Below are 26,535 nucleotides of genomic sequence, written 5' to 3' on the forward strand. Positions count from 1 at the left end.
AAAGCAAAATGCCGAAGCTTACGAAGGACCACTAGGATGAACACGCTGTGGGAATCAATATTAGGAAGGAGGATAAAGACTTGGCTCAAATGCTCCTTTCAATGCATGCTAAAGCTACTGGGAAAATTAAAAAGAAAAAGGACTACACCAAAAATAAGCCGTATAATCGAGCTTCTTCAAAACTGGCACCATCAGAGAAGAAGAAATCTGCAGGCGAAGACACTAATCTGGAATTGCCAAGGCCTATCCTGTCTCAAAGCAATCAAAATTATTATGACCAATATTAGGAAGTTTAATCCAGATAGTATTTTTTTGTCAGAAACCATGGTGTCTGACGTACGCATCCACAGTATAGTAACCAGTTTAGGTTTCATCTTTTTGTTAATTACCCCGCCTCAGGAAAAGATTGAGGAATTTTGTTGATGTGGAGACCGGGTATAGATGTAGAACCAGTGCAATCACATTGTTGTCAATGCAGGACTTTCCATCTTTAACGCAATTCTTTCATTCACATTGTTGTTGTACATACTGCAATCATCAATATGTCTAGTAGAATGTCTCGGATGCAATCGGGTTGCTCAATGATCTCTGATGACCAAATCAATGATCTTGTTTCCAAGTTGCATTAGCTTCTTCTTGAGATTCATGCCAGGCGCTCTAACAAGGTACGTATTTCATTTTTCTAATGGCTTTACTTTGTTAAATTAAATTTCTAACTTGTAGCACATATATATATACAATCATATATAGATATATCAAGTTACAATGCATGCTTGCTTGGTAGATGTTTCCTTGGAGTTTGGACTAGGCTTCAATCGGTCTCCAACTAATTGAGCCTTATAAATGACATTTAATTTAAAAATAAAAATCTTTAGCAACAAAGTAAAATTCATATTGTTTAATGTGGTATGTCAGATTATAAAGATATTTTTATCATAAAGCAGATCTAATGTATGTATCATATTTATATAAAGTCATGTTAGTTTGTGAGTATATTTTTATGAAATCTCTGTGTCTGTGACAGTTCTCTCAATTTCAATCCAAAAGTCAATGTCTATCGCCTAATTGTACTCAAGAAAATGAAAAAAGAAATGGAAAAGAAAGTCTAACTAATTTAATTAGTTTGGTCACACATATAGGCACTAAAGATATTGAATAAGATTTTGAAAATGAGGTTTAATTTGAATTGATTCAAAGTTGAAGTTACAGCATATGGGACCACAATTAAACAGCCATACGTAGGTTTTTGCTAACGGTGTCAAATTGTATATTAAGGGATAATGTTCGTATACATGTATATTATACTTAATAGGTTAACCAAAACACGACCCGTTAAGGATTTCATGTCAAAATCTCAAACCCTAACCTAACCTATTAAGATAACGGGTTGATACGACACGACCTGTTTTGACCCATTAGTGAATACAAAATAGATTAACATGAGACGACACGACTCGACATGTTTTAACCCGTTTACGTTAATAGATTGAACAAACCCGTTTCAACTCATTTGACCTGATTGATTTTATATAAATATTAAAATATAAAGAATATACATTAAAAAAATAAAAAATTTAACTGCAGGTCCAAAATTACTATCCAAATAATAAAAATATTGACATTAAAGTTTTAATAGAACCAAATATGGTAAACACATATTGTAATAATATTAAAGTTACAATCCCAAATATGATAAACACACATTATAAAGTATTAATATTACAATTTTAGGTCTAAGGGTATAAATGTAAATTTAACATTTTTAACGAATTGACCCGTTAAGCAGTCATGTCTAGTAATTAGAACCTATTAAGGTCAAACTCAAATAAGCTTTTATCATGTCATATTCATATTTAATTAACGAGTGATGTCAAATATTACCACTGCTAATTTTTGCATGCCTTGGAAGGCTTTATAGTTCCATTTATTTGACTGAATTTAATGTGTGATTGTCCAAGCTAGCTTTTGCTAGATTTGTGTGCATTTCAAAGAGAGAAACCGACGTACATTTTGTACAACTAATTAATGAGTTGTGATATTTGCAAGTCCAATATTGTACTAATACAACGAGACAAATTATAATTAAAAAAATTAAAATCCTAATACTTTTCATCTTAAAACCCACTAAAATGATATGGACAACAGGGTTGGCGTCCCCGCCACGGCCTCATGTCCATGTGGAAAATAGAACGACGTCGTTTTTTTTTTTTTTTTCAATTAATTCCCTCCCTTTCCCTTCATTTCCCCCTTCCCCCATCGTCTTTGAAATTTCCTTGGTTTCACCCTTCCCCCCTTCCATCTTCATCTTAGAAATTGACCGACCCCCTCCCTTTCCTTCTTTCTGGTTTCCCCCTTCCCCATTCACCCCCCTTCCATCTTCCTCTTTGAAATCGACCAACCCCCTCTCTTTCCTTCTTTTTGGTTTCCCCCTTCCCCCTTTCATCTTCCTCTCCAAAATCGACATGGAAACCCCCCACCTTCGTCTCCAAAATCGATCGACCCCCTTCCACGATGTCTTTCACCTTCATATACATTCAAGCACGATTCCCCCCATTTTCCATCTTTAAAGTTGGCAGATCTATGGTTTTTTACAACATTCCCACGAAAACCCCAACTTCCCACTCAAAATTATGCCTGAACCCTATGCGAAACCCAACCCCGCGGGTTAATCCTAACTGGTATAACAATAACCCTAACCACCATGTACAAAGGAGGTTAGTCCGCTTCTTTTCATCTTTGTTTTGGTTTTACTTTCCAGAATACATTTTATATATAAATTATACTTGATGTTTCTGATGGATTAGAGAATTAAACATATCCAATATTTTTGCGCGATTGACAACTGGGTTAGGTTATCTTTTGGTTTGTTACTGCTTAAGACATTTATAGGTGAATGGTTTCACTTTCTGTTTGACACTTGACAGATAGCAACTCTCTATGCAAACTGGGGTCTTGCACGGATTAGAGGAATTGGATGGGGTTGGGCTGGTGTAATCTGGCTTTATAATGCTTTTGTACAAGATTACATATATTTCTAATGTTAGGCATTTTACTACTAGAATTGTCTCTCTGTTTCATTATTATTATTATTATTATTATTATTATTATTATTATTTTCTTTTTCTTTTTTTTTTGCATTTTTTGTCTCATATAACCACTAACCAGAAGCATTAAAGGTAGAAAAATTGGAGATGGATAATACTACTAAAAGTATGGTGGTATTGTTGTATGATCGATCTTCTAAAGTTACTTGAACTGTTAAATGTGTAAAAGCTTGTTAATGACTCATATTGTTCTCCTCCTGCATGTGGTATTTTAAAAACTGTGTTAATGACTCAATCAAAAGCTTGTTATTTCCATCAACAAAACTGGGTTTGAGGAAGTCATGACTCATGCCTGGCAAATGAAATTGGAGCATCGGCATAACTGATAGCTCTTGATACCAAATTGTTGAGGTATGGACTCGTACAAGCTTGACACTTGGAATAAACTTTTTGTCACTTGCATTTCAAACTTTGAGTTGATTTTGGCTTTAGAATTATTATATCCTTTACTACTACTAATCCTTGTATTTTGTTTCACCTTAGAATGTCATCATCATCATCAACAACGTTTTCTCCATCATTTCCTAAACGCACAATGGGTCAACCATTCTGCTTTTGCAAGGTCGAAGCCATACTAAAATTCTCAAACACTACAAGAAATCCAGGACGACCCTTCTTAGGGTGTCCAAACTACAACTCAGAGGTGACTAAGTTCTTAGAACGTTAATGATTTTTTTATATATAATGATTAATATGTTGTGTACATCTAACATTTATTGGATATGTATGAAATGATCAGGGATTACCATATTGTAAATTTTTCAAGTGGGTAAATAGCAATGAAGAGAATGAGCTCCAACTTCAAGAAAAAAACCAATGAACTAGAGAGGAAAGAGAAAGAACTGGAGAGGAAAGATAAAGAACTCGAGAAGAGACTCGAGTATGTTGAAAAAAGGGAGGCTGAGCTCGGTAAGAAATCGGATGACATTGAGAATTGAGAGTTGCTGCTAGCCACTATAAATGAGGAGGTTCGGAAGAAGGAGTTGGTGCTTGTGCTTCGTGAAGCTAAAATATCGCATTCACGCACACTACTGCGGGTTTATTGGGCTTTTGCATTTGTAGTTGCATGTTATCGCTTAGCATCTAAGTAATTTCTACCTAGTGTTAGTTTTTATTTTTTTATTTTTTGTATTGCAGGTTTGCTATTTGTTGTTGCTATATGTAGATATATGTACAAATATATATGCTATATGTTGTTGTTGTAATGGACTCGTTTGGATTTGTATTGGACTCGGTTTGGATTTGTTGTTGCTATATGTTGTTGCTGTACAAAAATATTTGCTATATGTTGTTGGTGTAATGGACTCGGTTTGGATGTATTAGACTTAGTTTGGATTTGTCGCTATATGTTGTTGCTATATGTACAAACTTATATGCTAAACTTTCCATGTTGTTGCTATATGTTTGGGATTAGATCAAGCTTGGTATAGATATATGTACATCTGAATTTTCTATTTGGTTAGATCAAGCTCTAGAGTTGTCATGGCAAACAAACCATCCAAAAAAGAGCAACATCAAACAAATAGGATGTTAAACATCCTGCGCATAAATATGTACCCAAAATCAAAATTATCCAGGATTATCTCGTGCCCAACATCTCTAGACATACAAGTAATGTCCTGCACATATCATTCGGACAATCAAATACACAAATAAATTCCTAACGTCCTGCACATATGGATATCACCATCAAATACACAAATACCACCACGTCCTGCCTGATTCTTACTAGCATCAAATACAACAAATCCACAAGTAGCATCTATGACATCAAATACTGTTTCTTCACAAAATAAATATATCATAAGAAAATACCGTTTATATTATTCCTTAAATCCACCAATAAATTCCTTAAATTCAAAAATAAATACATTAAATCCAAAAATAAATTCCTTAAATCCACCAATAAATTCCTTGAATTAAAAAGTAAGTACATTAAATCCACAAATAAATTCCTAAAATCCACAAAATTACATTAAAGTCCACAAAATACATTAAAAGTATACAAAAATCATTCTTGCAAGTGTGATCCATCCATCTCATATCCATCCATCCCATAGTGCAACAGTTGTGATCCAGCCAACTGAAATTGCATCTATAAAGAATAAAACCCAGTTAAAAACGTCATATTACATTTTTGTACATTAAAATATCAGAAAATTTACTTATCCACTTACACTTTCTTGACTCTGAAGCACTGTTTCTCAGACCTAAGTTCCACTAATGTCAAAAGTTGTGGTTCCTGGAACGGCCTGGTGAGAAAATAAACACATGAAACCCAGCCATATCATTAGTATTCAAATATAGCTTGGTAATTGATTTATAGCTGCACATGTCCAGCATTGGCGATATCCATCTTTGAATCGCCAAATAAAGATCTCTGTGTTCAAGATGGGTGTATCTCCTCCATGTTGCTAATAATCAAATAAAAAATAAGAACACAAAATTGTCATATTTTTCTCTTGTAAAAGTGGCAACTGAAGTTCATATTAAATAAACACACCTCTTTGCGTTTCCCTTTTTCTGATGCTTTTTTTTCTTTCGCTTTAACTTTTCGCATATCTTTCTCCATCCTGGATGCTCTCTTCAGAGATGGAAGTCTACCTTTCCCATGCACAACATGTGGACTGCGTATTTTCCCAGAACCACCAACAATACTTGTGCCCCATGCCGATATTGGAACATTGGAACCCGTTTGGGTCATTGGTAGGAATTCTTGGTTGGCATGATACAAGTCAATCATTGCATATAACTTAGCTTTTGCATCCTGAGTATGCTCTTTCGTACCCGCTGCAAGAGTAATCATCTAATAACAGATATTCAACATCTCTGAATATCTATTAGAATCTGCCTGTTGTTCCCCTGCATCAAAGCTATTGTGGATCAACGTGTATCACCTCCTGATATCCTTTCTCCATCAATCTAAAATGTATATATCTGGCAAAATTGTAATCTCGTGCAATCCAAAAACGGCCAAAACGTGCCTACACAATATCCCCCTCATCTGGAATAATCCACAAGAACACTGAGCAGATGAATCTTCTTCACTAAAGTCCACATAATACATAACCAGCTTAGCGAAGTCTGCCATACGAATATCATCCTTTACCAGATAGGTCTTTACTGCACCACCATCCTTATGTAACTTAGGATTCATATTAATCATGCCGGTAACTTGCTGTTGTACTTCCTTGAATTTAGAATTCGTGTACAATTCTTGAAACTTTTTCTCAATTGGAGATTTAGATATGCAGGGGGTTGTGACACTAAATGAGTGGAAGTCCGCAACATTTTCATTCTCAATGCGTTATCAAACTGATCGACAAACTCTTTCAAGTTCGTCTTAGCATAAACATACCCATCAAAAAAGGCATTCATGCTCTCGCTCCACTGTATTGTACTCATTCCAGCCCAAAAGCAGTCTTTTAAGAATGTTGGCACCCAATGCTCACGATCTGCGTATAGAATTTGCAACCATGCATTCTCATGCAAATTGTACATGGTAATTAATTAATTCCAAGTTGTCTCAAACTCCTCAACACTTCGGCTGTCATACACTCATTTCATCAATGAATTTTTCATCCCAATTTTGTAGGAAGCATAGGAGCTAAGCTTCTCAGGGACTTTCTTCAGTATATGCCACAAGCAAAATCTATGTCGGGTATTTGAGAAAACAATAGCTATTGCATTTTTCATCGCCCTATATTTCTCAGTGATAATAGCTTTGGGAGCTATACCATCCATACACTGCAACCAAGTTTAGAATAACCACACAAAGGTCTCCGTATCCTCACTAGAAATCAAACCTGCTCCCAAGAGAATTGACTGCCCATGGTAGTTCACACCAACAAATAGTGCAAACAGTATCCCATATCTATTCGTCAGGTATGTGGTATCAAATGTCACCACATCACCGAAATATTGGTAGGCTGCTCTACTGTGAGGGTCTGCCCAGAAGATATTCTTTAACCTCCTGTCATCATCTAAATCCATCAATGTAAAAAAACCAGGATTTTTGTACTGCATCTTACAAAAATACTCTCGAAGTGCACTAGCACCACCTGTGCCAAGTCTTAGATATCTTGCCTTGTCGATATAATTACGATAATCCTTCTCCAAAAACGGAAGGTTCTCTAACCCCCCCCCCCCCCCCCCGCGCGCCAACAACTAGAGAGTTAAAGCTCTTGTTCATTCGGACACCAATCATATCATTCGTATCTAGAACTCTTTTTACGGCATCACTAACTTCTTTATTACATCGAAAGAACTGGGATTTTTTGGGACTAAGATCGTGGTTATGGATATTATGAATCATAGTCAACCGATGTTTTCCATCACATTTCAGGACATTAATCTTTGCCTTACATTCCGTCTTTCCTGCAGGACATGGGTTGGCAACATTGAAAGTTCTATTACGGACCTTACCACCACGAGCACAAGCAAGGGTGACATACCTAACCGTGCTGTCTTCATCCCAATCAGTCCTTTTTGTCATCACCCCAAACCCGCACTTCTTACCATAAGATTTATAATAACTCACTAAATCTTCATGGGTATTAAACTCCATCCCCTTATTTGGCTCCTCAATCATATCATCACCATCATTGTCAACATTCTGAGATGTCTTGGCACTACAATCCTTGTTTCCTTCTTCTGCATTAGGTCTATCCTCATTAATTTCCACAACTATAGAGGATGTACATGGTGGGTCAGTTTGCCCACCATCGGGTCTATTAGAATCTGACCCAACTAGTATGCATGCAGTGGAGCTGGTGGTATTCTTGAGAAGAGGTTCCATCTTATGGGGAAATGGGTAACCAGCATTTGGCAAAAATCCCGGTGACCACGCAGACACTTGTCTATAGTAACCATGCATGTAATTTGTGATGCTTGGACAAGTTGATGGTATGTCCTGATTACGCCCAAAGAATAACGTGATAGTTGTAGCATAGATTTGGGGTGTCAATTCCATAGCGAGACAATTTAAAAGAATAGTAGAAGGAACAAAGAAGCTAAAGGAAAAATATTAAAGAAGTTATGGAGAACAAAGATTAATTTTAACTGTAAAATAATATTGAAACTAAGTCATTAACGAAAAAAGTACTCAAATTTGATTGACAGTAGAGTGTCGGGAATCCCTTGCACAAATCCGATATTTTAATTATTCTGAATTTATTGGATAACTCAATTAGGAGCTCAACTCCCGAAATTTCCAATTGGAAGGTATAGATTTATAAATCAAAATTAAATCAAATGTAACCCTTTGAAAAATCATTTACCACTTTTAAAATACGTAAATTACTATCCCTATTGAGAAAATCCAACAACGACAATATATTCAAGGACTGATATTGCAGCAAAGAACTAAATCAATAAAGATAAATAATTGATCCAAACATAATCAAAGAACTAATCCATTCAATAGAAAAAGCATGACTGAATTCATAAACAGAATAAATTCTATGATTATTCGGAGAAGTAAACGTTAATGATGAATTGAGAATGATAAAACAAAAGAGTTATAACAATTGAAAATCAAATACATGAATTAAAAATAAATTAGAAATACCATCTAATGTGCAAGTTTATCTCTAACCCTACTTGAGAATTTAGTTACCCACAAATATAATGGACGACAAAAATTTTCAGAGAAAACTAAAGTAAACGGCAGCCATAGAAGTGATTTTCTCCTCTCTTCAGATTTACCTCTTGTGCCTCTTCTCTCCTTCTATTTTGTGCTAATGATATGCTTATATAGGGTAGGAAAGAAACCCTAATGTGCTCTTAATTTCTGCATAAAAAAATCACCTAAATTTTAGGACTTATCTTTGCAGCCATGTACGCCCTTCAGGAGTTCGAATTTGAAAATCTTTATTGGGGACAAAGTTATAGCCCTTTAAGATAGCCCTTTAAAATTTTAGGACTTATCTTTGCAGCCATGCATTAAGAATCGTATCAATCCGATATGTGAGGAAAATGATACAGTCAAAAGACTAAAGTATGTCCAGACTGTCTCCTAGAGAATTTCAGACTTGGACTTCTTGTGGTTTCATTTTGTGATTTTTTTTCTTTTTCTTTTCTTCCAAATTTCTTTCAAACCCCATGAATATCCTCCTTTGAATTTGACTGGGCTTGACTTGCTCTTTTATAAACTCTGAAATTAAATATAAAAAACTGCTTAGAAGTATCCTAACGTAAATAGAAACTCGATCAATTTAAGATTATACATTAATTCCTATGATTTCTATTCACATTTTAGCATTTTAGTCCAATAATAGGATATTTAGAGTGCACTTTCGCACACTCATCACACCCTCCAACTTACTCATTGCTAGTCCCTAGTAATTTTCATGTCAAAACAATGAAAGAGACCAGAGAAAATCACACATAAAGGCCATTAAGTCATACTTTCTAGATTCACATATCAAAACAATCTAAGGAATCCAATAACCCATCAAGATCAATCCACCTATAGCAATCCACATAGTGTATGTGTGTTCTCCAAGCCATAACCATCTTACCACTAACCTTAACACATGCAACATCAAGAACGTCTCAAGTAAAAGGTTCAACTCCATAACTCACGGGTATAATAGTGTTTCGTATAAGGGCTCTCTCTATGGAGTTGACAATGGGTGTAAACACACTCTTATGGAAAATTAGACAATTATGTACAAACAACAAGCAAACATTAATCTTATGATAGGAACACTAACAAATGAGACTTCCACCAGTCTTTCCAACAACTTACTTAGGATCAGAATAGTCAACACAAAAGGTTATAATGTAGCTTGGGTTTGGGGCTATATGAAAAAAAAGGATGAAAGGGATTAAAAAACTTCCAAGTACATACAAAGGGAATTTTATTAAATATCTCAATAGATCACACTTCTCACTTGATGTACTCTCCAACTTTTCAGATCATCAAATAATAATGCTTTTCCTTCTTCTTCCTCTTCTCTCTCTCTTTTTTTCTTTTTTTGGAACTCACTCAATTGAACACTTTGCAACTTGTATTCTTCTCTTTTTTTCTGTCGTCTTCTTCTTCTTTTTTTAATTGAAAATGATAAAATAAAAGAAAGAAAATGTAAATTTCACACCTAGTATACACTTGGAAGTAAAAAGGGTAAGAAAATCAGTGTATAGATTATACTCCAATGTGGAGAGGCATGGATGATATGGGCATATGAAAAGAAAAGGCTACATGTATTTATTGGCTCAAAGTTGGCTATTAGGGGTCTATGATGAAAAGAGATAGCTTGAAAGGTTCAAACGTTAATCCTAAGTTGACCTTCATCATATCCAAGTATATCCACTATCGTACCACAAACCATGTAATGATATTCTCAAAAGAAGTGTCCAATTCAATAGATCAATAAACGCTTATCACAATTTATTGTATTTGTAGGCTCTCAATCCTCTTCAAACTCACATGAATACTTAAGCAAAAGAGTTCTCTAGCTACATGTGTGAAACCACCATCTTACTACAAAACTTGGATAAGTGCATTAAGGGTTCTGTGAATACTTCAGCAAAATGATTATGGTGGGTTTGGTGAATTCACGAAGATGGTTATGAATGAGAATGAGTACACATGTGAAAATGATGCACATGTGATGCAAATTAAAAAAAATTGACACATGAAAATATGCCACAGAGTTCCAACAAGCAGTTTTAATACTGAATTTGCACGACCACCCCCAACTTAAATGAAACATTATCCTCAATGTTTAAGAATAAAAATTGAATGAGGAGTAACTGAAAATGGTAGAATACACTTGATGGGTGACAATGGTAGCTCGCTAAGCACCAAAGATGGTAACTTAAAATGACAAAATGAAATTATCCTACTATCAAAAAGAAAGAAAACAACAGCAAACAAAAAGGAAAAGAAAGAAAATAAGGGAAAACAAAAATAAAACATAGCAAAACAAAATAAATAAAGAAAAACATACCTGGTGGTGTGGTCAAGGTTGATAGATTGGATCCACAAGTGGAATGCCTTCCACTTCCGGAACTTGCCTATCAATTAATACTTTAAAGCGTTGGCCATTTACTTTAAAGATCGAACCATCCTTAGGATCTTCTATTTCTACTGCCCCATTTACAAAAACATTATTTACTACAAAAGGGTTAGTTCACCTAAACCGAAGTTTTCCTTTGTACTTTTGAAATCCAAAATCATATAAGTATATTCTGTCATTAAGTTTAAACCTCTTCCTAAGAATATTTTTATCATAAAACGCTTTCATTTTAACCTTATAGACTTTAGACTTAGACAAATGTTTCAATTTAACTCTTGGTGCTTTCATACTTACAGGAATCTATTTTCCACCTTTGTTAGGCAACTCCTCAAATTCCTGTTGTCAAACCTGTGTGCCATAATCTTGAGTTTCATAAAAAACAGCACAAATATCAATAACATCAGATGAATCACTAATAGAATCAAACTCAAAATTCACAAGGGAATATTCAAGGGGATCAAAATTATGAGTTGTGTGAACTCCCTTGTCTATGAGTGTGTCAATCATGTATATTTGATGGCACTCGTCATCTGTTGGTTGTTTCTTAATATAGAAAATGTTGACCTTCATGGTCATGTTTCCTAAAGATAGCTTCATCAACATATTCCTGCAATTTATAAATTCATTGGCCGTAGCAAGGAAATGTCTATCTAATATGAGATGAACCTTAGACTTAGACTTAACAACTGATTGAGTGTCTAAAATTAAGAAATCAACAAGATAATAAAATTTGTCAATTTGGATCAAAACATCTTCAACTATCCCTCTCGGTTTCTTAACTGAATGAAAATAGCTTTCTATATTGAAAAACGTTATAGCCCTTTAAGATATCTTTCTAATGCATCAAGAATCACATCAATTTAATATGTGAGTAAAAAGATACAGTTAAAAGACTAAAGTATGTCCAGACTGTCTCTTAGTGAATTTCAGACTTGAACTTCTTGTGGTTTCATCTTGTGATTTTTTTTTCTTTTTTATTTTCTTCCATATTTCTCTTAAACCCCATGAATGTCCTCCTTTGAATTTGACTGGGCTTGATTTGCTCTTTTATAAACTCTGAAATTAAACATAAAAAACTGCTTAGGAGTATCCTAATGTAAATAGAAACTTAATTTAAGAATACATATTAATTCCTATAATTTCTATTCACATTTTAGCATTTTAGTCCAATAATAAGGTATTTAGAGTGCACTTTCGCACACTCATCATGTCCTAAGAAAATAATACATTAAAGTTATTGATGTATTGTGGAAATAAATAGGTAACTCAACACATTTCAATGTTAATGATATAGTAAATGATATAACATACCACAAATGATGGATTTGAGCTACATGGTGTTAGCGTAGATGGTTGTTCTTTCCCTTCTTCCATGCTGAGAAGGAGCCGAATGCAAATACTGGATTTGAAGAGTAAAAATGCACCAGCACAATACAAAAACATCCATAAAATAAATCACGATAATAAATTGCAATGGGTTGTGAAGAATGGAAATTAGGAGCAACACGGTACATATTAAAAATAAATAATGCAATTGCAATGGGTCCACAAGAATGGAAATAAAAATCTGTGGTTCTCACTAATTTTGAGCCAAATTACCCGAACATTGGCACCAACAGGTATAATGTGTACAAATTTTAAACCTTAGTACTACTGTAAATTATATACTCTCTTTGTTTGAAGAAAATACTCTAGCCCCCACTCAAACTATTACTTAAATAATTACAATCATTTCCCAAACTATCAATTTTAGTACCTACTCCCTCAAATTATAAGAATTTGGCAATATCCTTGGTATAGAATTTTCAACAACACTGCATTAATTCTTGAGTTATGGTTACCAACTTAAAATGTTTTTTAAGCACCAATTCAGAATGGGGAAACATAGAAATGGGGTAGCAGCAACATATCAACCGTATACAGGCACACACAAATATTCATTCCAGTATATAAACTGGGTTTACATCTTCAAACTACTTACTAAATGGTTGGCACGAAAACTTAACTATACCTCTAGAAATATACTCCAAATGTGCAACATAATATGAAAAATGAAATAAAGAACAGAGAAATTAAACTTTCCACTGAAGTAAGATACCAGAATCTCTAAGCCAATAATTTTTCTAGGGTTCAAAGCCAAGTTTGTTTTCTAAGCTCTGCAGTTTGTGAAAACTGTACAATGTCTATGCAAACTGACAGCAAACAAAACGTGGGTCCTCCTTCTCTTACTAGGAACAACTCAAATGAAAATCTCATTTCAATGTAGAGTCATTTGTGCGATTTTATCAGATCTAGCTATTGGATCATAAATACTTCAAAAGATAATATACCTTAAATGGAAATCCAAACCAGACGAGGAGAAGACAAGTTCATCAACGACGAAAGGCAAAACCCATAGAAATATTGCCCGCAACAATCAGACAATATGGGTTTAACAAAGCTCGACTATGGTATGGCAGACACGAAAATGGAAACCTTTGGTAATAGAAATGCCGACCGCAACAACCAAGAAAGGAGGAAGACGAATTTGGGCTTGGCAACGAAAATGAAACCCAGCTCAAAATGGAAACCATCCCTTTTTCAGTTTGCACTTCTCCTCATTTTTTTTTTTAATTAAGTTTAAGTCAGTTGATGTGGCTACTACCACGTCAGCCGAGGACACGGTGTGGCAGCAACCCCGGTGGTTTATAGAACTATTGTATGGTTTATTAATAGGTGTTGCAGAAAACATGATTATAAACAGTGGCTCCGTTGTACCAAGGGGGCCATCCCCCACCTAAAAGAAAAAAAAAATTCAAATCTTGTAATAATTTTTAAATTTTATGCATAACTTTTTAAATATAGAAAATAATTTCAAAAAAATTATAATTTCTATATCTTTTTTAAATGTCTTTTAAAATTTCAATATACCTAAAATGTCACTCTCCAGATTTTTTTTATAGTTTTAGAATTTTATTTAATTTCTATATATTATCTATTTTTAATGATGCAATTTTTTTTTTAAAATTAAAATTCAAATTAAATTTAGGAGAAATAATAAACTTATTAATATGAATTCCAAAGCTTTTTGTCATACAATATTGGCAGTGGCAGAACCAGCAATTGTGTTGAGGGGGGGCCAACTTTTTTACTTTGTGACCTATTTATCATATAAAGAATAATACTAGATACAATAATATGGTGTACATGCTCTACGCACTCCATTAAAAAAAACAAAAGCACGTTCACTATGAAAAAACAATTTTTTTATGTGGGTCCTTGATTTACCTACTTTTTTCAAAAGAAGTGGGCAATGCTTGCACATCTTAAAACTGCCAACATTAATTTTCTTATGTAAATTAAAAAAAAAATGAAAATTCATAAAAATATAACTACATATAAAATTATATCTCGTTAATATTTAGAATTTATTTTATTCATATAAAATATTAAGGAATCTTTTATATTGTCATCTTTTGTTCTAGTATGTAAGCTACTTTATCAGATTTCATGCAAAATCTAGATATTTTCATATCACATTAAACGTATAATGCTATAACTGAGGGTTTAAATAATTTTTTTTCTTACTTAATGAAGTCTAGAGAATAAAATCTCTAAATTATTTTTTATATAGATCATCAATCTTCAATAATTTTTCTTATATTTTCACTTTAGATTCCATATTAAGAAGCTTAATATTATATATCAAAAGACTTTGGGATATATATAATAAACTTATTATTTCTCCTAAAATTATTTTTAATTTTAATTTTGGAGAGATCACATTCTTAAAAATAAATAATGTATAGAAATTAAACAAAATTTTGAAATTATAAGAAAAAAATTGGACAGAGACATTTCTAGATATATTGAAATTTTAAAAAATTTGAGAGAAAATATAAAAATTATAAATTTTTTAGATGGGGCCATTTTCTATATCTATATAATTATGTAGAAAATCTAGGGGATATGTTGTATTTTTAAAAACTTTTGGGGGGGGGGGGGCCATGCTATAACGTAGGTCTGCCACTGAATATTGGATTTTTTAATATGAAATTTAAAGTGAAAATATAAGAAAAATTATTTAATATCGGTGATTTATATGAAAAATAATTTATAGTTATATTTTTAATATAATGTAATTATTTTTAATATAATGTGCAGGTTTCAGCTGCGAATGTGTTACAATAGAAATGCAACTACATCAGAAGCTTGCATAAAGAGGTTGATGATCTGAGTGAGAGATTATCAGAACTATTGGGAAGTAGTGACACTGCCCAATTAAGCTGTAATTATTAGGAGTTTACTCATGCAGCAGCAGTAGTAGTAATCATGATATCGGTAGAGCAAATTAATATTTAAGGATAAATTATTAATCATGAGTACTTCTAGTAAACCTACCCCACCGTCGATTGCGGCCTCACCCCCGTTTCCAACGCCACCAGCGCGATCTTGACCGCTGTCGATCACCCAAGACTCTCGTCGAAGCGCAAATTGGACGACTATAGTGGTCCTAATTTTGACGATGGTGAGGACGACGACGCAAACGACGCCGTATTCGCCGAGTTAGTCTCCGTCAGCATGAGAAAAGAAGAACCCAACGCCGTCCACTCCTCTTCGGACTCCCAATCCCGCGATTTCACCTCCTCCACTGCGCCCTTCAATCCTAGGGTTCCGGACGCCCGATCGGCCTCCTATTCTTGCTCGACTCGGACCGACTACCGGCTGCAGTTCTTCATAAGAATGATCCCTGAGGGGAAAACTATGGTATTCCAAGCCTACACTCGCGACACCGTTAGATCAGTTCACGACCGAATCCAATTGGTGACGGGGATCCCAATCCATGAGCAGAGACTGATATATCGGGGAAAGCAACTCCAGTGGGAGCACACGCTCGCTGAGTGTTCGATCCAAAACGACGCCGGACTGGAATTGGTGGGCCGCATGCGCAGCACCGAGCACCCTCACGCTTGGCAAGTGGTCGAAGACATCGTTTCAATGGTGTGCCGTCTTTGCCGAGGTGAGGCGATCCCTTCGGCGAAACATGTTAAACTGAGGATGACGGAGTTCTTGACGGTCACTCCAAAGGACGAAGAGCGTGTCCCCGGGCATTTGCAGATATTCCTGTCGTGTTCGGCCCCGGCCGCATTGGTTATGCTTTATATGTCGCCGATTAAAGGTAACAAAGACTGTGCGGATGGTTCAATAAGGCATTTTTTGAATTCAAGTCGTAATTCGTTGCCGAAACCGTATCATAATTATTGTGCACCTATAGTTCTAGAATTTTGGAAGTTGCTTAGGAGAGCTGCGCAGGAGGACCCTTTGTATCTGTCATGTCGGAGTACACTTGGGTCATTGTTGGAATCGATTGGATCGTCGAAGAACTCGAAGAGAGTAATTTTAATGCAAGAGATTTTCCCATTTGTTAGTGAGTTGGCGACTACGTTGTCCAGGGATTTAGTTCTGACTATGGTATCGCCCACGAGTGGGGGGCCTCTGTTGACTGATGTCCGTGATTTTGCCGCATTCTTGGTCCTCCTGCGGACTGAGATCAAGGAACAAATTGGTTTTCAGGGCCCCATTTCTGTGTCTTTGGATGGGGAAGGATATAAGCACCCTTTGTATGGGGAGGAGATTGAGTTTCTTCATCTTTTGTTTATTGATTTGTTAAAGAGAATGGGAGACTGCCTCGACAAAATGGAGTGTTTGGTCGTTAAACAGAAGGGGGAAAATGAAACTATTTATTCTGGATGGTCTCAGTATCTTGCCATATTGAAGGAGCTGAATAGCATTTCCAAACTTTATCAGGGTGCAGAAGAAAAATTTTGGATGGTTTTGAGGCTCAGAAAATCTTCAATGTGTGCGCTAATTGTCAAATATGCAAAGCATACCGATGATCATCAGTGGCTTCTTGAGCGAAAGGATGTTACTGATTTTGAATCTAGGAGGCATTTGGCAATGATGATGTTTCCAGAGGTAAAAGAAGACTATGAGGAGGTGCATGAGATGTTAATTGACAGGTCTCAATTGCTGGCAGAATCATTTGAGTATATATAGAAGGCAGACCCTGAGGCTTTACATGCTGGTCTCTTTATGGAATTCAAAAATGAGGAAGCCACAGGTCCCGGTGTGGTGCGGGAATGGTTTTTTTAGTGTGCCAAGCTCTATTTAACCCAGAAAACGCCCTTTTTGTGCCATCCCCAACTGATCTTAGAAGGTTCTATCCTAGTCCAACGTCTAAGGTGGATCCCATGCACCTTGAATATTTCAGTTTCTCTGGTCGGGTGATTGCCTTAGCTTTGATGCATAAAGTGCAAGTAGGTGTAGTCTTTGATCGCATCTTTTTCTTGCAATTGGCTGGAAAGCGCATTTCTCTGGAAGATATAAGGGATACGGATCCATGTGTGTATAGTAGCTGCAAGCAGATTCTGGAGATGGATTCAGATTATGTTGATTCAGATGTTTTAGGACTAACATTTGTTAGAGAAGTCGAGGAGTTAGGATCCACGAGAGTTGTGGAGCTTTGCCCTGGTGGGAAAAGCATGGTCGTGAATAGCAAGAACAGGGAGGAATATGTTAAACTTCTTATTGAGCATCAGTTTGTGAGATCTCTCTCAGAACAGGTATCACATTTTGCTCAAGGTTTTGGTCATATTCTTTGTAACTCCAGGCTCGAGAAGTTCTTTTTCCAAAGTTTAGAGCTGGAAGATCTTGACTGGATGCTTTATGGAAGTGAAACTACCATCTCCGTTGATGATTGGAAGGCACATACTGAATACAATGGCTACAAAGAAACCGATCCTCAGATCTTCTGGTTCTGGTTGGGGAGATGACAGCGGAGCAGAGAAAGGTTCTTCTCTTTTTCTGGACTTCAGTGAAGTATTTACCGGTGGAAGGTTTCCGTGGCTTGGCTTCCCGGCTTTTTATCTACAAGTCCTCAGAGCCTAGTGAGCGCCTGCCTTCATCCCACACATGTTTTTACCGGTTGTGTTTTCCACCATATCCATCAATAGCTGTCATGCAAGATCGCCTAAATGTCATCAGCCAAGAACATGTAGGCTGCAGCTTTGGTACTTGGTGAAATTAGTTACATATGCATTTGTGGTGAAAAGGGTTTTTGACTGCACATAATCAGGTTGTACAGAATATAGGAATATTGTGTTTGTCATTTAGGCCATGCTGCTATAGTCCTCTTGTTTTTGGTCCTTTCCGGTGTCATTGCTCTTTTGTCGACTGTTTGTATATATAAATAAAGCTGGAAGCAGGGAAAAAAAAAATCTCTCCGCTTCCATGAACTTCGTTCCTAGTATTAGATATTGGCTTATCATGACGTGTAAGTACACAGAGGGTTATGCAATGACAGGCGAGTTTAACTTCTGATAGTCTTCAGCTTCTTATTAGTGTGTGAATATCTTCCCAAGATTTATTTTATTGTGAAAATATTCAGGTTGTTGCGGAGTTTTTATTTATTGCCATTACTCCTCTGGTTTTCCACCAGAAGTCTCAAAAAAAAAAAAAAAAAAAGATATGATTGTGTATAATTAATTTTAAAAAAATAAATAAATAAGAAATTTATATAAAAATAAATTATTACTTTTTTAATAGTAATCCTCTTGTACTGATCATGCAACCGAGCTAATTAATTTAATTAGCTAGGCCAATAATTAGTGAGAATTGGCATTTGATTTAAAGTACTACAGCCTTTCCTGGTTCCAAAATAAATGAATGAAATAATAAAAAATATAATAAGAACGTATGTACAGGAGAATTATAACCTTTTACAGTGAAAGAGATCAAGAAACAGTGTCTTTTGGTCTGATCAATATGATATCAAGATCTAAAACTTAATTTTATTTTCTAATGAGTTTGGGTTGGGATACATGGAGCAATGGTACTATTGTACAATGTTTGAGAGTTAATTAGTTAGTTTTCCTCATATATAGTGTTGGGTATAAAAATTAAAAAATGTCATGTTAAGATCAAAATGTATGGCCAACTTATGAGAGAACGAAAATTCCCGACCAAGGAAATTAGATTAAGGAGATAAGAGAGGCCTGTAACATAGATATGAGGTGACATAAAGTTAAAAAGATGAGACAAAGGTGATTGGACAGCAACTGAAAATGGGTGAATTGACTAAAGACTGATAGAAGGAAGACATAAAAGAAGGGAAGCAAGATTGAAAGGGCAAGACTAACGGCTTGGATGGATACTTAATTGATAATTCACTTCTACACTACCAGTAGACCATCTTCAACCTCTCCTCTTCGATTTAGATGATTGTAGAGGGAGGAAAGTGAGGCCAACGAAGTTTATAAAATAATCAAATATAGTGGATCTCACCTCCAAAAAATCTATAGACATAAGTTTTATTGCCGAGTCATGTAGATCCGGTGTCTTCCCTCTTTCTATATTTTCTGCACTTTATTTCTATCTAAGTACGTAATAGATGAGCATTTCAAACAATGTATCACCATCAAAGAGCCATTGTGGGATGGTCATTTAATTTATAGTACGGTTGGCCTCCAACCTTACCAGAAAAATGCATCGGAAGAATATATATATTATAAAAAAATTCCTAGTACGTTGTACGTACCCTTTGATGAAAACAAGGAACAATAGAACTTGGAAGACAGACTTCTATAATTTTTTAAAGAAGATTATGTACAGTAAGAGGGTCTATTTGTAGGGAAAGAAGCAAATGTCTTGCTCAAGATGATGTATAATGGAGTGACAATTAATCTCGATATGTTTAGTATGCTCGTGGAAAACATTATTATAAATAATCTATATGGCACCTCAATTATCACAATAAATAGAAGAACAAGTCATTTGAGGGGCACCCAAAACTGCCAAAAGCCAACGTAACCATAAAAGATCAGATGTAGTGTCAGCAAGAACACAATACTCAGATTTTGTATTAGAGCAAGCAACAACAAACTACTTCTTACTACACTAAGAAAACGAGAAATCCACAGTAAAAAGCAATAATTGGTAATACAAGGACAATCAGCGGGATCTTCAGCCCAATTAGCATTAGAATAAGCCTAAAGCACAAGAGGTGAGTGTGAAAATAAATGTAGTCTATTAAACATAGTTCCTTTGATGTAACACAAGATACGGAAAATGGCAACATAATGGGTAGATTGAGGAGCACACATAAACTAGCTAACCAAATGTACCACATAAGCAATATCTTATCGTGTGATAGTGAGATAAATAAGACTACCGACTAACTGCATTTAGAGAGTAGCATCAGAAAGAGGCTAACCATCGGTTGCAAGAAGCTTGATATTGGTCTCAAGATGAGTGTTGACAGTGTTGCTGCCAATCAAACTAGCTCAAGAAAGCAAATCAGAAGCATATTTAGATTGAGAGAGGTAATAATCATATGTGCCAAGAGTAACATCAAGTCCAAGAAAGTAGTTGAGTGTACTCAAGTCTTTCATCTCGACATCTTGACTCATAAAGGTTTGAAGACTTTTTATCCCAGAATTGTTATTCTCGGTGATAATCATGTCCCCAACATATTGAAGGATGATAATAATATCTGCATCAGTAGTGTGCACGAAGACTTACCTGAGGTGACTCACAACACAATAACGGATCAAGACAAAATGTGGCGTTGCATGCCACAGTAAAGGTACTAGCGAGGATCCAGCCATTCGACAATACCCTAGATTTAGACCGGGAATAGATGCGCAGTTTTCACAAGAAAGTGTACGTGCAAGAAAATTAGACATGTATGCCTAAATTGTAGCAGATAAGTAAATGTCTAGTCAGATACTAAATGCTATTTGTACCAAAGGTCTAAACCATAAATAGGTTCATTCATTAACACAAATATCCATATTTCACTGTCACTTCCAAAATAGTATTACACAATACTATCCAGTCATTTCCTACATCCGTGCATTTAAGGCCAAAGTGACTTGTTGCTTGACTAATTAGTACATCTATAAAAATACAAACAACTATCAACGGGGATAGGCATTTGTCAACATTGCTGCTATCATTCGGGCATGATTGGTAATTCTTCCTCTAGGTCCTTTCCTAGGGCTACCTATGCATCAAAGTCTATGATTTCTATAAATGAAACCATAGGTAGGTTAAACAACTATGAAAAAACTGCTAATGAAAGAAAATACACATGAAGATGTAATGCACGGTTTCATGTAAAAGATTTGTGGACACATATATTTGTGTGTGGTGAGGAATCAACATATGGAAAAAAAATACATGCATTCAAAGTTATGGTAAGGAACCACCTTTTAAATAAAACACTAGTATATAAGTAGTATGGTGATGAATCACCCTTTGAGAAATTCAATTGTGTGCAAATCACAAGCATACGTATTTACCATCATGGCGAGGAACACCCTCTTCTCAAACACATAAAACTCATCATATCTTATCATATAAATCTGTGATGCCTCCAAACCCTCGTTTGGGATGTAATAGAAACTTGGAGTATCAAGACATGCAATACAAAGTAAGATGCCCCCGTTCATAACAGTTAATATGCAATGCATCATAGTTTGCAATAATTGATGTGAAAAATAGTGTGCCTTACAAAACTTTATGCCAGAACGAATTAAAAATCCCAATAATATTAATAACCATAAGTTCAAACTTAAAGATTATATTTCCTTAATACAAAATACTTAATCCAAGTTCTATAGTTAGATTGATTCCTTCATATGCTCTGAAGTATGAAGAGTCAATGCTTATGAGCATCAAAATTATATCTAGTCTTTGCTCAAGGTCTGGCACCTCTTCGACCATCTGTATCTAGTGGTCCATCCTTTTCGACCTTTACCAATCTTGGCACAACTTCTATCAATCCAAGGGGAATGATAGAGGGTCCACAAGGGAGAAATTTATTTGAAATCTCAGTAATTTAACCAATTAATTTGCATAGAGATAAGATATGCATGATTAATGATAAACATGAGATGCATCCAATGATATGTAGAAAAATATTTGTATTTGTCTCATATCCAAGTTCCTCAAAATTTCTCAGAAAAGCTTTAATGCACATTTCTTTTAGAGAATATTTTTCACTTTCTCGTTTCAAAAACATGATATTTTAAAAGAGAACATTTCATATCTCAATTCTTTAAAAAATTTAACATTTCATCATTATTAAAGTGATCATTAACATATGTATGGTAGCAACATAATTTCCCATATACACCATGAGTATCTGCCGGTGACCGTAGCACAAATCATGTCGACATTACATTTTTGTCTGCATACATTGTTCTCAATGTATTGGTATCATAACATTTTATCATAACAAATCATTATCATAACATTTCATCATAATGCATGCACCCACTAGTATTAGGTGCCATATACAACTTCGCTTCGACATTCTTTAGAAAAAATTCATTCGAAACTTGTTGATGGTTCTTTGTCAACTTAGGGGTTACCATTTCATTTTTACTCACTCCATAGTAGACAGAGGAGTTCCACTAGGATAATTCTCCATCCTAGTCATTGAGGTTGTGACAAAATTCATTTTCATGTTATGCTTGAAATATGTATTTTATGACATGTGCATATGTAGCAAACTTTCTTATGAAAATGACATTTATAGATGCAATATGCTAAAATGGTGAGAATTTCACATGTCATGTAACCAAGTAATCAAATGCTCAATGATGTATCATATGATTTTTCATGCTCAAAATGACATTTACAATATGAAAGTGTTGTTTATATAAGAATCATAAATAAATTATCTAAGAGTATGTTAAAAGCTAACTTACAAATTGTTTGAAGTTAGAGAATCGAAGTGGCTGAAATCAAAGTTATGCTAAGTTACGATTTGAACCTCTAAGGAAGATGTTCATAATCAAAGAATTCAAAAATTCAGTATTTACAAAACTACCCCTAAACTTAGCAAAATCTCACTAAGGCCTAATTTTCACTATTTGCAATTGGGCACCAAAATTTACAAAACATCACAAACCGCATATTTACCATGTTCTACATCCATATATGACCTTAGAATTTTAAGAATCAAAGTGAAACTATACTAATCACACTCAACCCATGGCAACATTTTACTTAGGTTTAGATGTGATTTCGACTATTCAACCTCTTTGGATGCCCGTGTACTCAAATTCATGAAGTGACAATAGTAATTATAACTTTAGGGATAATTAAACCTTAAGCATCAGGTCATATAAGTTAATCCCAACACTTAAACATGGCTTCAAGTACTTAATTCTCACTAAATCATCCATTAAGCATACGCATGATGTTTCTAGCTTTCCTTACCCAAATCATAGCATCAGGTCATATAACTTAATTCTAGCTGTTTGAAGAAATCCTCAGGTCCTTCTCTCTCTCTTTCTCGTTTGAGACTGAGACAGAGTATGGTTTTTATAGTCCCCCTATCGGTGCAGGGTGGTTCTGTCTTTTTTCCGAGAGATTGGTGATTTACTCTTATTAGACTTTTCCTACTGTACAACCCATGATGGAAGAAGAAGACCTTGCAAAGAGATGGGAAAGACTGAACCTATCTATTACAGAAAGTGAAGTGCTAAAAATCCCTTTTGCTAGGTCTGAAAAGGATCTCCTACATAGAAAACATTGCATAGTTGGAGGTATCTTGACCAAGAAAGGTATAAACAGCGAAGCTTTCAGATCAACAATGTCGCAAGTCTGGAGATTGGAGGGATGGGTAAAGTTCAAAGAATTAGGAGAACACAAATTCCTAATCGAATTTCAACTTCTAGTTGATAAAGAAAAAGTTCTAGGAGGGCGCCCATGGTTCTTCGATAGAAATCTGGTGGCATTTTTAGAAATGGATGAAGATGATTCTTTAAATGCCACTAGATTTCAATTTGAACCATTCTGGGTCCAACTACACGGATTGCCATGGGGGGGCAATGACAGAAGAAGTGGGAATTCATTTGGGTTCCTCGGTTGGCCATGTCATTAGAGTGGATGCTGACTCTGATGGGATTGCATGGGGGAAATGCATGAGAATAAGAGTTGCAGTAGACTTACACAAACCACTTCTACATGGAAAGTGGATGGAACTAAACAATAGAAAACACTGGATCTCCATGAAGTATGAAAGGCTACAGGCGTTCTGCTTTCAATGTGGCATTATTGCCCATAAAGCTAAAGACTGCACACAACAAAGGGGTCCTTCACAAGGCATTAATTCAAAGCCTCTGCAGTTTAGCCCATGGCTCAAGGCGCAACCTTTGAACTCTAAGATTTTCGATGCTAGACAATATGGTGGTACATCTGGTGGTCTGAACCAACAACAGAGACAACAATCTGAAAATGTCAGGGGTAAGGATAAGGAAACCAGCTGTGAAAAGGAAATGAGGAAAGAAGAAGTCATAGCCTCTGTTGAAGATCTTCATAACCCAATCTGTAATGTTAAGGAAATCAGCATTAAAATGGGTAACCAAACTAAGGAGGATTTTGTTTTTTCTATTTCTGGAAACTCCTTAAAGACAGAATCCCTAATTGCTCCTATGAATGAGGTAAATACTGATAACTGTCACCCATCCAATTTGCTGAAGTCTTCAGATAACAAAATTTATAATGCAAACAATGTATTGCCTGCTGATGTTATTGAATATCCACCGTGTATGGAAAGTGAAATGAAACAAGATAACTCTAGTATAATTGTGGATGTGCCCAGCAGCATTGGTGTTATGACCAGACAGAGAGGGGCCACCTGGAAAAGAAAGGCAAGAGAGGTATTCCGTTCTACCTATATGGACACAGTTTTAAAAAGTAAAGGCAACAGGAAAAGAAGTTTGATTGGGCAAATGGAGTTACCTTTAAAAAACAAGAAAGCAAAAGGTAACCAAGACTCAAATGTTAACAATGACAGTACCAAATTGGTGGAGGCTGCATACAGAAATGAAAGACTTTAGTTGGAATTGTAGGGGGCTTGGGAACCCCCATACAATTCGAGAACTAAACCTCTTAGTGAGGACAAAGTGGCCCGAGTTTATATTCTTAATAGAAACAAAATGTGGAAGAAAAAGGGTGGAGGAAGTGAGGAGAAAACTGGGATTTGACTGCTGTTTTGTGGTAGATAGCAGAGGTCTCAGTGGAGGCTTAGCTTTCATGTGGAAAGACAGTATGGATTTCAACTTAGAGAACTATTCTCAAAGTCACACTTCGATGACCTTGTCTAACCAGGAGAGTAGACAGCAGATGTTGCTTACTGGCTTCTATGGTTCTCCTAAAACAGCAAAAAGAGGGAACCGTTGGAAGTTGTTGAAGATGATCAGTCCTAAAGAGAACAAACCATGGCTATGCTTTGGAGATTTTAATGAGATCCTGCAACACCATGAAAAAGTAGGTGCAGCCAATAGACCAAATTCTCAAATGGAAGCATTTAGAAGTGTTGTGGAGTGGTGTGGCCTAAGTGACTTAGGTTATGAAGGCTCAAAATACACCTGGTCCAATAATAGAGAGGGAGTCCAATTCACCAAAGAAAGGCTAGATATAGTCCTAGGAAACTTGATGTGAACTAGTATGTTTTGTGAATGCAGTGTTAGTGCCCTAGCAGCTCAAACCTCGAATCACTGCCCCTTATTGATCATTGCAAGAAGAAGTATAAGATGGGGACCTTTTGTAGAGACAAAAAGAGAGAAGATATTCAGATTCGAGGCAAGTTGGAACCTTCATGAGACTTGCAACAACATTATTAAATCTAATTGGTCGAACCAGGATACTCAACAGGGATTAAAGATCTATTCAGTCATGAGAAAGCTTAAGAGATGTAAGGACTCTCTAAAACATTGGAGTTCAACCCTCAGGAAAGAAAGAAGGGACATTCAAACTGATATGAATCAACTTTCCAGGATGCAAGACTCGAACACTGGTTCAAATACAGAAGCTATCAAGGCCTTAAAAAAGTTAATTGACAAAGCTCTAGAGGAAGAGAATCTGATATGGCAACAGAGGGCAAAACAGGCGTGGCTCAAAGATGGAGACAGAAACTCTAAGTACTTCCACAGGTGTGCTAATCAGAGGAGGAAAAACAATGGAATTCAAAAAATTGTAAAGGATGATGGCAATGAAACCACTTATCTGAGAGAAATTTTTGCATTATTTTCCCAGTATTTCCAAGATCTATTAACTTTCTCAAGTCCAAGAGATGTGGATGTCTGTTTGAGTCATGTCCATCACAGAGTAGATAGAGAGATGAACTCCAAGCTATCCAAACAGTTTACAGCAGAAGAAGTAAAGGCTGCTCTTTTTCAGATGAATCCTATGGGTGGTCCTGGCCCAGATGGTTTTCCAGACTTGTTTTGCCAGTCTCATTGGGAAGTTGTAGGGGAGGATATCACTAAAGCAGCCCTAAAAATCTTAAATGAAGGTGGTGAGATTGCTCCTATTAATAATACCTTCATTGTCTTAATACCAAAAATCAAGAA

The 26,535-nt window shown here is 35.6% G+C and overlaps 2 pseudogenes; both read left to right on the forward strand.

Annotated features, from left to right (window-relative positions):
* Window positions 1-542: 542 nt before the first annotated feature.
* Window positions 543-18,489, forward strand: LOC122290178 (annotated as a pseudogene).
* On the forward strand, window positions 15,509-18,489 carry LOC122290177 (annotated as a pseudogene).
* Window positions 18,490-26,535: the final 8,046 nt, after the last annotated feature.

This window comes from Carya illinoinensis, chromosome 12, assembly GCF_018687715.1.
Source record: "Carya illinoinensis cultivar Pawnee chromosome 12, C.illinoinensisPawnee_v1, whole genome shotgun sequence".
Lineage (NCBI taxonomy): Eukaryota > Viridiplantae > Streptophyta > Magnoliopsida > Fagales > Juglandaceae > Carya > Carya illinoinensis.